Source organism: Microtus pennsylvanicus, chromosome 7, assembly GCF_037038515.1.
Source record: "Microtus pennsylvanicus isolate mMicPen1 chromosome 7, mMicPen1.hap1, whole genome shotgun sequence".
Taxonomy (NCBI): Eukaryota; Metazoa; Chordata; class Mammalia; order Rodentia; family Cricetidae; genus Microtus; species Microtus pennsylvanicus.
In genome coordinates, this window is record NC_134585.1 from 6,808,153 (window position 1) to 6,824,313 (window position 16,161).

Genomic DNA, 16,161 nt, shown 5'->3' on the forward strand with positions numbered 1-16,161 from the left:
TTCTATGTTAATCGCTGTCCACTAATTCCATAATTTCCTAATGTTTCTCATCACTCTGAATTAACTGCATAATGTAAAAGACTATTTGAAGCATTCACATTAAGGAGACTGTATTTAGGGGTTTCGCATTATGGGCTATCTTCCTCCGTTTCTTCCAGCCTGAGCCTCATGGCATTCCCTGTGCACCTCATTTAGCCATCTGCTCCTTGACACAAGCCGATCACTCATCTTCATAACCCGTATTAATGGGATCTCCTGGACTAGCTATTCAGAATGCCTGGACTTAGTGCAGGGAGAGTCATCCTTCCCTTGCTGAGACCTGGCTCCTACCAGAACCCTGCAGGCACCAGGAAGGTTTCTCTGACTTCCTCAGCCTCAATGCAGACAAACAGGGCTTTCTTTTGTTTTTGGTGGAGAGTTCATTTAAATTAGATTCTTCATGGTCTGAGTAGTAGTACAGATTGTGTTGTCTTTTACTCTAGACAGCTAGAGTCTCCCTGGGTGCTTTCTGGAAGAGAAGGGGTGTACTAAATCTGGCATCTTGGCCCGAATCTAATTTTGGTCATTTCCTGTAACCACAGGAACTCAACTAGCATTGCACTTTCAACCGCACATGGCCAAGGCAGCCTGAGTGCTGCTGTCTGCAACCTCAGAGCAGGCAGTTTGATGCAATCTGATCAGATCCTATTTTCAAGGTTAAGTTACCCAAGAAGAACGAGCTCTCCTACTGTGCCCGGTACAAGAGCCAGGAGATGACTAACAGGGCCTTTCCCCTTGGCAGTGCCTAAAGCAGATGCTGATTGGCCTCCCTTTCCTTTTTAAACATGGAATCAAGCTTTCAAGTTCAAATAATTGTCATTTTGCAATTTTACCCTGATGTAAATGGCAGGGACAGACAAAACAATGCAATCTTGCCTTCCCTTGCCACATGGTTATAAGCAACTGGAGACAAACAGTTGTAATGGAATACATTTTATAACTTTAATGACAGTGTTTGTGACAATAAAGAAAATACTAGATAAGAGAAGAACACTCTTACGTCTCCAGGTCAAAGCCCCACATAAATGAAGACAGTGTTATCTCCACCCATAATCCTGAGGTCAAATGAGCCATTCATCACCATACATCTCACTTCTTGCTGGCTACAGAGCATGCCCATAACAAGCCCTGTTACCCGGGCTCACAGGCTTTCTAAGCCTGCACCATTACAGCATAACTTACAGCAATGGCTTCAAGTCCTTACCCAAACCCACACTTCAAGAAATGGAATGTGGTTTTTAAACATAAAACAAAGAAATCCAGCCCACAAATCACAATCCCAGAGAACCTAGACAACAATGAGGACCCTAAGAGAAACTTACATAGATCTAATCTACATGGGAAGTAGAAAAAGACAAAATCTCCTGAGTAAATTGGGAGCATGGGGACCTTAGGAGAGGATTGAAGGGAGGGGATAGGTACGGAGGGGAGCAGAGAAAAATGTAGAGCTCAATAAAAATTTAAAAAAGAAAGAAATGGAACACCAAAAGAAAGAAGCCAGAAGGAGCCAGGCCCCTCCTTCCTGCACAGAAGACAGCAACTAGAATTAGCATGGGTGTCAGTAAAGGGCCAGGCTTCAGTGAGTGCTGACAGCCTGGGAGGCCTGTCTTTCTTGGAGACCCTCTTACGCAAGGACTGAGGAGGCTCACAAGCATCTACCCCTGATCACAGCCACGGTTCCTCACTAGAGCTCAGAATGCAGACCCCACAGTGGAGGAGAAGTTCTAACTGAAAACCCACGAGAAAGGGTAGGGATGTTTTGTTTATTTTGTTTTTGAACTTTCTTTGAAAAAGCAAAACAAAGTGACCCTAACATTTGAGCAAGAGAAGTAGACATCATTCTTCTGCCACAAGATAGCAAACAAAGCTCGAGACTTTTCTCTTCGCTCTTCAGCACTGTCTCTGCGGTGCATGGTCACCCATGTCACCAGGTAACAAGGGCGGGGCAGCAAGGGCAGCATCAGTGAGCAATGAAGAGCTGTGCTAGCAGCCGGAGCACTACACTTTGTTCTCTCAGAAGTCCTCCACACAGCAGCTCAGTGTGAAGATAATTAAAACTTAAACGGTGCCGCAGAAGGCAGATAGGCAGCAGATTGGCGGGTTCTGGGGAAAATGAATGCCGTCCACACGAGTCCCAGGGAACCAGTCTATTTCTGACACTCTCCTGCCTTCCTTGTGCTCACTGTCTTCAAGCGGCTGACAGAGCCTGGACCTTGAACACATTTCAGAACAAGATGTTTCAATAACGAAGTTCTTCAGTGCTAAGAGACTATGGGTGAGAGGGATTTTGTCTTCTTTAACAAGATAAGCTAAAATGTTCTGGACGGCCTACTAAGACGGGAAGGCACTGCAGAGCTTTACAACAATGTGGGCTTCAAAGCAGCGCAGTTCACCATGCAGTTAGATAAGTCAAACGAGAGAAAAATGTTTAAAAATTTTTGAACCTTGGTTTCCTCCTCTATTAAGAAAGGTCAGCAACACACTCAAGTCATAGGTTTTCAAAGTCAAATCCAAGGATACCGTCCTATGGGTTGGTCGGGTAGGCCACAGAGGATATCAGAGCAAAGTGGGTTATTACCATTGCTCTTGACTGCCCTCCAGAATTAGTCAGTAAAACTCTATTGCTGAAGATACCACATATTCTAGATATAAAAGACAGAGAAACAAAGTTGGAATTGAGCTGGCAGCTCTCTCTCTAGTAGCCAGCATTCAATGTGCTGGACATGGTATGCAGGCCATCAAGGGAAGAGAATCCTTCTTCAGCAATCATATCCAGCTGCAGACCCTTCATGCTACAATAGCGAACTGCCTGGCAAGACATGCCTACTGGTACAATGATGTCATGAATGTGCTGGGCTAACCAGCTGCCTCCTGATCAGATCCAGTGGAAGGAGTATATGCCTAGCACTGTAGAACTGCTCAAAAGCCAGAGCCAAGGAGCTTGGTCACAGGATCCAGGGGGAATCTACTACTTATTGCCAAATGGACATGCAGTTGAACTGCCTTCCAAATGTTCATACTAATATACCCAAGCAGCACTCAGCCTTGACCAGAGAAGCCTGTTTTGGCAATGGGTGATGGTCAAAGTGATAAGAATACGTGGCTGCTAAGTGGTTGGTTCCAAATAGGGCATCTATGTCATGCCTCCTCGTGCCAGGGAACATGATGGAAGAAGATGGCACACGGATGTGGAAACCACAGGGTAGGGAGGAGTGCAGTGGGGCACTGACTTCGTATCACATGGCTGCTGCAAACATGAAGACCCAGAAGCTATGACTGCCTGTATCTCCGGTCCCCCAAATGTAAGAAAATGAGGGTGGTGGCGCACGCCTTTAATCCCAGCACTTGGGAGGCAGAGGCAGGTGGATCTTTGTGAATTCGAGGCCAGCCTGGTCTACAAGAGCTAATTCCAGGACAGGCTCCAAAGCTACAGAGAAACCCTGTCTCAAAAAAAAAAAAAAAGAAGAAGAAAATGAAGGAAGGACAGAAGGGTAGGAGGGGGATTAGGTGGGGAGAAGAGAGTCAGTGAAGGTGGGGAGGATAAAAGAGGAAGGGGTGTGAATCTCAGTATATTGTATACACAGTATGATCCTGTTGATTTTAAAAAATAATTAACAATAAAAATCACCCACAAAAAGTCAACACTAGAAATGCTACAGAGTGTTTAAGTTCAATATTTTAAAGTTCCCAAAGGCAGAGTGAGGCAGAGCAGGACACCCTTAGAGTAGACTGGTGGGGACATCACCTAGGAGAGTATTCCTGAACCCAGATGGTGGAGTGGAACAGGCCACAGGGCAGATGTGACATCATCGCATAGAGCAATAATGGGCTGAAGGAAGCAGGTTCTAGTAAGAAGGAACATTTCCTGATTCTATGGTATTCCTAACTTTGGTCACCCAGGCTAAAAAAACCCTTTTCTAGGCCTGTCTCAATGCTCGTGGAAGCAATGCCCCCACATGAGCTTAAAGCTTAAAGCCTCTACCCTCCTTCTGAAGCTTCCCTCTTCAGCAGACAAGGAGACAGAAACCCGGGTGGTGTGGTAAATTGTTCAGTCCAACCAAAGGGCTCGTATTTTTGTGCATACCTTGGAAGTTAAGAGTTTCAATTCATTGAGGAACATGACATTTCCATAAAGAAGGCTAATATTTTGCCTTGGTGTGTTGCGGGAGGTCCTCCCACTCCTCCAGCCAATAGCTGCTGAGATACCAGCCCATTGGGGCGTGGTCTCTCTCCCTTTAAAAAAGCGGCCACTTCCCTCTCCTCTCTCTCTTCACTTCCTGCTCCACTGGCAACTATACTCCTTTCCTGGTTGCGCAGAGGGCTGACAGTGATCTGTAAGTTTTTTCCCCTTTAAATAAATACCACCCTATTAATCATAATTCCAAACTGGTGTGGCATTGTTTGTGACTTACACCTTCAGTTGGCACCCAACGTGGGGCTCAAACCCACGACCCTGAGATTAAGAGTCTCATGCTCTACCGACTGAGCATGAACAAAAACAAAAGGGGGAGAGACCACGCCCCAATGGGCTGGTATCTCAGCGGCTATTGGCTGGAGGAGTGGGAGGACCTCCCGCAACATTGGTGATTTCATGGCATTATTTGCCTGATGTGGAAAAGTAAAAATTCGCATCCTTCGTCTGTCCATCATTTCTGTCACAAGCTTCCAGAGCTGATGTCTCACAGCTAACACTGAAGATACCAAGCATCTTAATAGACTAAAGAAAAATCAGTGGACTGTGCATGTCCACCTTAAGCCCCTGGTCTCTAGTCCTGGTAGACTCCAAGCTGACTTCGTGGTTAGAGCTAACCCTTAACCTTTGCCTCAGTTACTAATGTTCTGCACTGGGCATGGTCTGTTATCAGATAAGATTTGTTAAGAATATTTAAGATCTCAAGGGATCAAATTAATCTAAAATACAATAGAATTTTGATCTTTAGGAAACAAAGTTTATTTTCAAATTAGACTTCATGTTATTGGCATAAACAGACACTACTGAAAGCCAGAGTTAGGGTTAAAGTGGTGAACATGTTTAAGAAGGGATCCTTAATAGCTGAGGAGAAATGCTGTTCTTTGTTGTGGCCAGGGACAGTCCCCTACAAAAACAAGCTATACCTCTCACTAGAGACCTGGGGTGAGCTGAGATGTGGCTATTTCAAGGTTTCCTTTGGCCTTTCTTTTCTTTCCTGCTCCTGAGACAACACAGGTATGATCCTTCAAGTCCCAGAGCAGCTAAATTCTGGAGGTTTCTTCCTCCAATTCTGGGTATAACATTAGTGCTCTGAACAACAGACCACAAGCTAGAGGGGAATGACTTTGGGTCTTGTTGCTAAGGCAGCTAGTGGAAAACAGTTTTCTGCCAGAATGACAGAAAGCTTCTAGAAAAAGCATGTTGCAACAGGAAAGATTTGTAACAGTTAGAAAGCCTTCCCTCTGGCTGGTCTGTGGCGCTATAGATTCTCCTCTGCCGAAGCTGGAGAAGTCCCTGCAGCACTGCGCACTTTGAGAGGGAGAAATGGAAAGGTTAAACACTTTGCACAGTGAGCCTAAGCACAGGCTACCAACTCAGAGAGCAACCAGGCCCCTTGCTATCTGGCCTTGGGCCCTGTGGAAGGAGCACTCAAGCACCCGCTTCTAAGACACTCAACCTGAAGAGCAAATAAAAGAAGAAGCCATCTTGTTTCCCTGAAAAAAAAAAAAACTAATGCAACAGAGAAGCTAATACAAGGAGGGACGTTGGTGGGTAAAATAACCCAACGTTCCCCAAACAGAAAGCTACCAACTCAGATATAAGCATCTGCTGTTTTTCATGTGCCTGCTACTCCCATAGTGGGGAATACAGATAAAATCCCTCCCCGTGAACTTACATTTAAAGTCAAGGGACAGATAACAAATTTAAAAAATCAACCAATTATTTGTTGTTTAGAAGATCATAGACCCTCACAGACAAACATGCTTAACTACAAGGTCAAACAGCTATAAACCATTACCCAGGGGTGAAAGCTCATCAAATGGGAGGACAGAACCAGCTCTGCCCAACATGAACGAGTCTGAGGGGCAGGTCCAGTACACCTATTTCAGATCCTCAGTGGGACAAAGTAAAACCCAACCAAACAGACACACAAGGACAAGCCACAGTGAGCATGAATACACATAGTGCACCCGTCAGGGCTGCTAAGGTCTGTGTGACCGATTTTTCCACAGAAGCCTATACTCCAATTTCCAAACAGCAAGGCAGATTACAGCGCTAATTTCAATGCTACAGCTATAAGAGATTTAGTCAAGTGTTTAGAATGTTAACACAAACAAAGCAGAAATGGGAAGATATCCAAGTGGCACTATCCCATTTGTTACAGGGCTGTTATGCAGGAGCTAAACGGACTGACAGATTAAACCGGCCAGTCTTTGCTGGTACACACCCTTGGCGCTGTGAGACCTCTGCACGGCTGAAGGTCACTCTCAAGTCTGTCGCATCTCTTGTGGATTAGTAAACAGCTTTGGAGGTGGAATAGTTTAGAAGGACTTTTTCCCCTCCCCAAAATGTTTTTAGAGTTCAAAAATTCATGCCCTGGGCTTTCCTGGTACAGCCTAAGTCTGTGGTCAGAGAGAACGCCAAGCCTTACACCTCCTTCACAAACTCAAGCAAAGAAGCATTTGGGGGCATTGTACACACACAGTAATGTGCTCTTGCAAAAGAGGGTTTTTGGTTTTGGTTTTTCATTAACAAGAAGATTCTGTCCAATCTCTAGAAGCTACTGTGACCCCTCTCGTCCTTGACCTCCCGAAGCAAACCAAAGATGCCTTTGCTATTTGCTCCTCTTTAGTTTTAAGAATAATATTATCTGTGCACATAGTTGAAAGTCAAATCGTCTGTAAGGCTGGCTATGGCAAACCTTCCATGCTCCATCTCTTCCCCTTCCCAGAGGAACCACGTTATCTCCTTTAATTCATTATTTTAGGATTTATTTTGCATCTATAATCAACATGCTTCTGATGCTTTTTCTTGATCTTCTGGTTTAGGCATTATCGACCACGCTTTTGCAGAAGACAGGAGTCAGCTTTCTCTCTCCAACTGGACCATTCCCATCCCCCAGTGTAGACTGTAACTCTGAGCTAGATCAATACTTACTGTTTACTTTATGCTATGTAAATGTTACTCACACCTAATTCCTACACAGGGTTTTCCCAGTTAGAAAGGGCATTAGGTTGCTTTTGTTTCTGTTTTTGTTTGAGCCAGAGTCTCACTCTCTAGCTGGCCTCAAACTCAAGAGAAATCTGTCTACCCGAGCTTACCAAGTGCTAGCATTACAGGCATGCATCACCATTAGATCATGACTCAAGAGATTTTTGTTTTGCTTAATTTTAGGAATTCCACACTAAACCCTTCCTTCAAGTAACTCTCCTCAGCTGACATGCTGCTCTCAAAATATTCTGACACATTAAAGGGACCTAGTAATTTCTTTCTTTTCAAGCTATCTTCCTAGGCTTCCTGAGCAGCTTCAGTCAAACACAGACCTTCCCTCCCTAAACCCTCACAACCACTCCACAACTGCCTTTGATTCTCTCCTCCTTTCTTCCGTTTTTGTTCTGCAACTTTAGTATAGTAAACTTACTTAAAGTTTCCTGAGAAATGGTTCGTGGGTGATGAAGTTACAGACTTTGAGCAAACCTTTAGTACATCTTCCTGTTCAACAGGCATTTTATCTGGGTGTGGAACTTTAAACTATCAATTGTTTTCCTTGAGAGCATTGAGTAGAATATTCTGGTCAGTCAATTGGTTTTGCTACTAAACAGCCATTGTACCACCAGACCCAAATTCTCTCTCTTTCTTCTTTAAAACCACAGCCTGCTCTAGAAGCATGTGGGTCATCTACAGACAGGCATTAAGAGGAATTATATGAAGATACGTCTTGGGGTGGGGTCTGCAATCTGGGACCCACATATTTCAGTCTGGGTAAAATTTCTTGAATTGTTAGTGCTAACTTCTTCCCTGGGCTTTCTCTAAATAACACGTGAGGTTTCAGTCGTCAGAACCTCTGAACCTTGACCTCTATGTTTATGCCTTCTCTTCAGCCATCTTTTCATCATTTTGGTTTTCTTTCTGGAAGAGTTCAACTTTGCTGTGTAGGCTGCTTACTGACTTTCCATGTCTGCTTTAATACATTAAATATCTTATTACACTTCATATTCTCTAACGGTTCCTTCTCATGGCATCCTGTTCTTGATATAAAACTGTAGCATGGACTTTAATTTCTCTAAGGATCGCACTGCATTGTGAAGTTTCTATTTCCCTATATACATTTTCTCTGTCTGCTTTAAGCATTGTACTTACCAGTTTTCTCATGTCTGGTTTTCAAGCAGGTTGGGAAAGGGGGAATTAGGCACACAATAGGAACCCTGAAGACAAGTGGGAGAACTTTAGCTTCACCTTAGGATTCCCTAAAGAAGTCAGCTAGCAGAGAGAGCCCGCTTCCTTTAGCTTGTCCCTCTTGGGCTAGCCATATTAGCTACAGAGACATTGCTAACTCCCCTGTAGAAGGAAGATAAGGGCCTGGCTGCTAGTGGCCTAGAAGTGTAGGGTTAAGCCTTGTTGTCAATGTTTAAATTTCCCATAACAAGCAACATATTTTCCTACAGTAATCTTTGAAGTTTCCAGGATGAAGATGGGGCCCCACAACATCAACTCAATCTGGTTTTTATGACGTCATGAATTTTTTTTTAAGCGCTAATATTAGACCTGTTTTTTGGTACCAACTGCAGGAGACAATTTCGAATGATGCACATTTTTGACAACACTCTGGCCGGACCTTCTCAAAACGCTCTGAGACTGGTTATAATTTTCTTAGGTCAAAGGTTAATTTGGGAATTTTACCATCATTTGCTTTCACAGGTGCCCCTAAGAAGAACGTAACCCCCATGTCAGCTAGAAGCAATCTAAGAGGACGACGTCCCCTCTCCCAACAGAGTTTGCCCACTGGGTTAGGGACATCTTTTAGTGGTTGGTTTCGGGTTGAGGAGATATTGTATGGAATTAGGGGTATATTCAAAAAAAAGGGGGGGATTAACTGGTTTGATGGGATGATTGGTATTTGTGACTTACTGTTTTTAGAAAATTATATTGGTACTGTTTCTTGTATACTGATATATTGAATATTGAATGTGAGTGTTCCTACCTCTATTTTTGTATAAGAGTATGCTTATATTGTATGGATACATCTATCTTATCACAATGTAAATTTCTACCTCTGATACTATTTATGTAATAACATTGTTTACATTTGATATGTAATGACATTGTTTACAGGTGAAGATCATTGTCTTCATATATTGCACAGTTGTTTATTCTCTTAGTTTTCAAATTAGATAGGTATTGAGAATTATATGTTTGTCATATTTATTTTTAGGTTAATCAGGTCTTTTAGATACATAGAGATTATATTTAGTATAGAGAGTATAATCTTCAGCCTCTTTGAAGAGCTGTAGAAAATGGTCTTTAATCTAACCTAGAATTCTGTGCCTACAAGACACAATTACTCCTGGCAACACCACTCTACTCCCAAGAGAACGTTGAGCACCAAAGACATTCCACTGGGAGATTGTCTTCTTGGCAGAACTGGCCTTTGGGTTAAGAAAAGCCCATACCTCAACTACTGACTAAGATATGAAACAGGATTGTCTTATCTTGCCAAGACAGGGTAGGATAATTCTAAGAAAGTTCCTTGCATTTGATAATGGTATGTCAGTTATGTTAGGCCTTAGCCAAAGTTGGTTGACTCAACATTGCAAACGAGACTTTGGGTGATTGCCCAGGTAGTCAGTTGTCTCTGTCATTTGTTGCACGTTTTGGATATCTCTCATTTGTTAAGTAATATTTATTCCCTTCTCAGATCTTTGATGGAGTTGAAGATTATTTAATTGTAGTTACTCTCTACATTATTTAGACTCCGTGAGATAGAATATCTAGCAAAACTTTTGTTCTCAATATTGTTTGTTATATTTATCATTTGTTATTATTGTTTATAGTTATATTTGGTTTAGTTCTGTCTTATTTAGACAAAAGGGGGAGATGTAGGGTTAAGCCAGCGGGTTTGCCTTGGGCGAATGCGTATGAATAAATCGGGCGAGGGAGGCGGCTCCTCCTTTTTCCTGCCTCCTGTGAAACGGCTGTGCGGGAACCTCGGTTCTGTAAGTTTATTTAAACATTAAAGCTGTATATATTCTTTAATATCAGCCTTGCATTTATTTACGCCGATACATAGAAGCAAGTGATAAAACAAGACCAGAAACTCTGTGTGCGTGTGTGTGTATGTGTGTGCACATGCACACGCACTGGGTACCCCATTTGGTTTAGCACCTCTTATTTTACCCCCCAGTTTCCCACTCTTGGGGAGAACCAGTCAAGTTCTCCACAGTGGGTTAGAGTTCATGCTCCTTTCACAAAGCTACAGTTGACCAACCCCTCCTCCTGCCAGTCATCTCCTGCCTGGTTTACTAATTGTCACCGTGCAGGAGCCTGGTGCCCTTCTCTGAGGACCCAATACTTCTGGACTCTATTTTCTTGAGCCTCTTAAGTCATTAAGCACTTGTTCCTCGGCTTCATGCTTCATTTTCCTTAGAATTAAGGGTTTACTCCTCAACACAGTCCCTTTGCTCTTCTTTTGCTGGGACTTTTATTCAGAAGGGTGTGAGATTGATGTGTGCTCCCTTTGTTACCATCACCTGAAACCGTCATTACTCTTCATAAGGGTGATGTGGGATTCCCCTCTGTATGCTGTGATTACCATTAATGAATAAAGAAAACTGGCTTGGCAGGATGGGGCAGAACAGAGATAGGTGGGAAAAACTAAACTGAATGCTGGGAGAAAGAAGGGCAGAGTCAGAAAGAAGCCATGTAGCCCCTCTAGAAACAGACGCCGGAACTTTACCTGGTAAGCCACAGCCTCATGATGATACACATGTTAATGGAGATGGGTTAACTTAAGATATGAGTTAGCCAAAAATATGCTTAAGCTATTGGCCAAACAGTATTGCAAATAATATGGTTTCTGTGTGATTATTTCAGGGCTGAGCATCTGGGAAACAGACAAGCAGCCTCCTCCAACATACGGGAATGCCCATCTCTTCAGGTATTCGGGTAAAGACCAGGGTCCAAGCAAGGACTTCTGATGGCCTTATTGAATCAGAGACCTCTAGCCTTCATGCTGTAGTGGCCACTCAAAAACTGGGAGGACCATAATAACCATTTCTCCCATTTCCCATCCCCACTTCAGCCACAGGGCTGTAATTCTACTCCTGTTTCGAATTAGCAACATCACCCTGCAGGTGTTTCCCCAGCCCCTCTTAGCCCATTCCTTTTCCCAGGTCCTCAAATGCTTGTCTCAGCCAACTCAGCTATTTCATCTTCTAGGCTGCTATTTTCACTAATTAAATATCCAAACAAGGATATGTCCAGACATTCCTATAAATTATCACCATTCTGCACAAAGATTCAAATGACTGACTAGTTTTATTAGCTTCTCTCTCTCTCTAGTAGAAAGGGGGATGTGTTAACTCCCACTGCGCAAAGATAAAGTAATTCAGATCATCGTCACATTGAAACAGCTGCACAGCCCAGCCCATCCTGGCTGCTCTGTCTATCTTGGTAACTTGGAAAACACCCTCTCCTCCCATTCCCACTTTCTAGTACAATCACTAGCTCCACATGCAGATGGGCTGATTTCAACCCTCTGGAGCGGAGACTTGTCTGCTGTTCTTCCTGCATATCCACCATACACTCTTGCTTCGCTGCTGCTGCTTCAGAGAACAGCTGCTTCAGGGGACCCAACAGATTCAGCTGTGGGTCCTCTGGATGCTCCCAAATAGCCCACATCAGGTAGCTGCATCTAACGCAGAACCATGGGAAGTAAGTGCCAAAGTTGGAGGAAGAGCACAGTGAGCGCCCTCCTTAATCCTGTAGCTACTACAGCAGCAGGAGGGGGCAGAAGGCTGGCTGGGGTAGGCAAACAAAGCCATGCATACCTCCCAGAGTGCTAAGGGCTCTAAGTGGGACACAGAAGAGCCAAATGGGTAGGGGGGTTTTCAGCAGGGACCATTTGCTTTTTCTGTTTGTCCCAAGAAGCCCTCAGGTTGGCTGACTGTCTCCCTGGGCCAGTGAATGAGTTAGACAGGAGTAAGGCAAGAGAAAATATTTCAACTCTTGTCACTTCGTTCAGCTCAGTAGCGTCCAGTTAAACATAATGGTCACCCATCCTTGTCTGTCCAGGACAGGTCTGGTTTTAACACATCAAGTCTCACGTCTCAGGAAGCCAAGTTCACCCAAGCCACCAGCAGTCATTTCCATTCCAGGAGCCACTGAAGCTGAGCTGCATTCCACACAGCATCTTCATCTTTCAGGCCCTTTCCTGCCACACCGCTGGTTCTCAGCCTAACACACAGTCTAACACACCAGGGCCATAAAAGACCACTTTGAGCCTGACTTGTAGCAGAACTGATATTATGTCATCTGAGCTCACCCTGTTTCTTTTCTGGAGTCCCTGTCAGAAGTACAAGGTGGCTCTCTTGCCAGGCAGTGGTGGTGTAAGTCTTTAATCCCAGTACTCGGGAGGCAGAGGCAGGTGGATCTCTGTGAGTTTGAGACCAGTCTGATCTACAGAACGAGCTCCAGGACAGGCTCCAAAGCTACACAAAGAAACCCTGTCTCGAAAAAAACAAAACAAAACAAACAAAAAAACAAACAAACAAAAAACAAAACAAAACGTGCAAGGCATCAGTTCACAAAGCTGAATCAAAAGGAGCATGGCAGAGACAGAAAATGCAGCTTGTCTTGGTGCCCAGGGAAAGAGCACCTCCCTCAATAATTTCAATGCTAAGTCTCAGAAGAAAGAAGCCAGTGAAAACTCAATTACCCAGGGCTGAATAAGTCTGTGCAGATCACTCTGGCTTGCTGTGCTCTCCCTGCTCTGGCCAGCATCAGGCCACTTCACTGCTTATTCTATCAGGGCAGAGGAAGGAAGTCCACTTCTTCCTTTTAAGGCAGGTTCCTCAGGAAGGATGCTCAAGCTGTGGGCTCACAAGGCTCCTCTGTAGGAAGAGATAACGGCCATGGAGGCTGAGGTACAATCTGTTTCTGTTCATCACTGGCCTCTTCGAGTTCTCAAAGTGAATACACAGCTGAACCTGTATTTACACTAAAGACTAGGAAAATACAAGTGTCAGAAAAGAAAACTAAGGACAAAACTACACAATATCCCATTTTTTAAAGAATTATTAGGACAATCACCAGAGGCAATGGTAACACTAGCAATTGTAAAACATCAATTTCATAAAGACACTTGGATGAGCAACTCAGATTTGACTTATTCATTTGCCTTCTGGAAGCCTGTTCCCTCATCTGTAGAGGGGAAAGTAATGATATCTAATTTAAGGGAATTACAGGAACCAGACACACAGTAAATGTTCAGTAGAAAAGGTGAAGTGAGCACACTCCCGCAGTTTACTTAGCATTTCTACTGGGCAACTACCATATGCTGAGCCCTTTGCTATCAGATAAGGAAATGAATGTGAACAAGTCAATTTCTAAAGGGGCCACTGTTTTAATACAAACAGAAACTTCAATACCAATTAATAATTATCCTATAAACTCTACACTACTACATGGTGGCACATGGCAATGGTGCCTCACTCAGACAGGGACAACCAAGAAATGCTTCCTAGATGTGGTTGCTGAGGACCAAGGGATGAGAAGGAAGAGGCTAAAGGAAGTGGGAAAGGAAAATCAAGGGAGAAGAAAGACCAGACAGAGCAGGAACTAAGACTGAACTGAACAGGAGCAGCCATGGTGGACACACAGTCTGGCTGGAAGGACAGAGTGGAAGAAAGGCAGACTACAGGGAGATGCCGGAGAGCAAAAGCTTTAGTTACCAGCAGGCAGAAGTGACCCGAGTAACTTTAAATGCTGCAGGGGTTAAGAGTGGGAGCCGAGAGGTGAAGAGTGCTGCTTCCCACTCGTGTAACGGAGAAATGACTTCTGACTTAACTGTGCTCATCTTAGCTTAGTGAAGGTCTCCTTGAGTACCCCATGAACCTACCTAGGCACAAATGGTGTAGAGAAGTGGTTCTTAAGTCAGATCCTGAATCAGACTTATTTGGGGAACTCTGGAAATACATACATGCTATTCTTACAGTGTGTTAAGTGAAATGAAGCAGTATGTCTACTGTGTGTCTCGGCTTGGAAACCCTTAGGCTAAATCAGAGGTTCTCAACCTGTAGGTTACAACCCCTTTGGGGTAGAATGACCCTTTCTATGGGTTGTTTAAGGCCATTGGAAAATACAATATTTAAATTATGATTCATAACAGCATCAAAATTTCTGCTATGAAGCACAATGAAGATAATTTTATGGTTGGGTCTACCACAACATGAGGAACTATATTAAGGGATCTCAGCCTACACCACAACAAACACAACACAGCCACACAAAAAAATGCACACTACAAAAGGAAAGACTCATCAATTTGGGGTTGGTGCTCCTTTGGATTACTGGGCTACTGGACCACTTTCTCAGTATGTTTTCTAGCACTACCCTAACCATTTCTCCCTTATGCCCAGGGTTTGAAATCATGGTCATTTCTCAGAGGACTTTAGGTGTCTGTGCCTCATACATGGGGCTTCAGGCCTGGGATGCCTTTCTCTCTTACTCTCTGAACGAAGTGTAACTTGCCCTATAAAATCCAGCACCTGCTTTATATATCACGTCCATGGCCACTCATCCCAAGGAGGATTTGTGTCTCCCTCCCCGTGTACGTCTAACTTCTACTGTAGAGTGCCTGCCCCTCCATGTTCACTGCTACTGTAGAGTGTCTGCCCCTCCATGTTCACTGCTACTGTAGAGTGTCTGCCCCTCCATGTTCACTGCTACTGTAGAGTGTCTGCCCCTCCATGTTCACTGCTACTGTAGAGTGTCTGCCCCTCCATGTTCACTGCTACTGTAGAGTGCCTGCCCCTCCATGTTCACTGCTACTGTAGAGTGTCTGCCCCTCAGTGTTCACTGCTACTGTAGAGTGCCTGCCCCTCCATGTTCACTGCTACTGTAGAGTGTCTGCCCCACAGAGTGTTCACTGCTACTATAGAGTGCCTGCCCCTCAGAGTGTTCACTGCTTCTGTACAGTGCCTGCCCCACAGAGTGTTCACTGCTACTTGTAGGTGCCTCGCACCCCAAAGGGTTAAATGTTCACTTTTATTGAAAACTCAGGTCTTTTTGAAAGCTCAGCTCATACGCTGTTCAGGTTCCCTTTCAAATCACCCAGTGCAGTGCCCTGAGCTTATGAAAATATTTGCAAACTGAGGAAATAGCTGTGGAGAAACAAAAGGTAATTATTGTAACAGTTATACACAGGAATTTAACAACGTTTAAAGACTGTTAAAACTCACCAAACAATATTTATGTGAATTATTTATTAATATAGATTACGCCTAAGAAACTAAGGACAAAAATTATCCAATTGGTAAAAAATTTGAAACTTGCTATTTAAGATTTGACTCAAATCACTCTCAATTAGGTAGTGCTTTCTTTGCCAAAAAATCCCTTTTGTGGACTGGGTGTGGCAATGAACGCTTTTAATCTCAGGTAAAGCAAGTGAGTCTCTTTGAGTTCAGAACCTGCCTGATCTACCTAGAGTGAGTTCCAGGCCAGTCAGGGCCACATAGTGACATCTTTCTCAAAACAACAACAAAAGGCAAATCCTTTTTGTAAGGCAGCCATGTGCTAGTGGGATAATATCATGAACCAAAGGTACAGGAGCAAAGCTGAAGAATCTGATGATATAGCAGAAGAAAGAAAAACCACTAGTGAGGTTTCTAAGTGACAACCGTCAGCAGCTTGGAGATTACTTAAAATACAATAGAATCAAATAGCCACGGAATGATGACAGGGCTCCTCAATATCATCACTCAAGAGAAGAGTCCCGTTCTCAAAGGATATTATTGAAATCTGGCTTTCATGATACTCGTAGAAATAGAGTGTCCCAGAGATGACAGATCTCAATGACAAAGAGAAGATGAAGGGATTTCTTGTTGAATTCATGGTGCTAGAGCTCGTGTCCAGGACTTTACAGCTACTAGGCA

At 43.7% G+C, this 16,161-nt stretch overlaps 1 protein-coding gene across 1 annotated transcript in view; it reads right to left on the reverse strand.

Annotated features, from left to right (window-relative positions):
* Btbd9 (BTB domain containing 9) overlaps positions 1–16,161 on the reverse strand; it is a 374,573-nt gene that overhangs the window by 137,118 nt on the left and 221,294 nt on the right. The gene's annotated exons all lie outside the window — the stretch shown is intronic.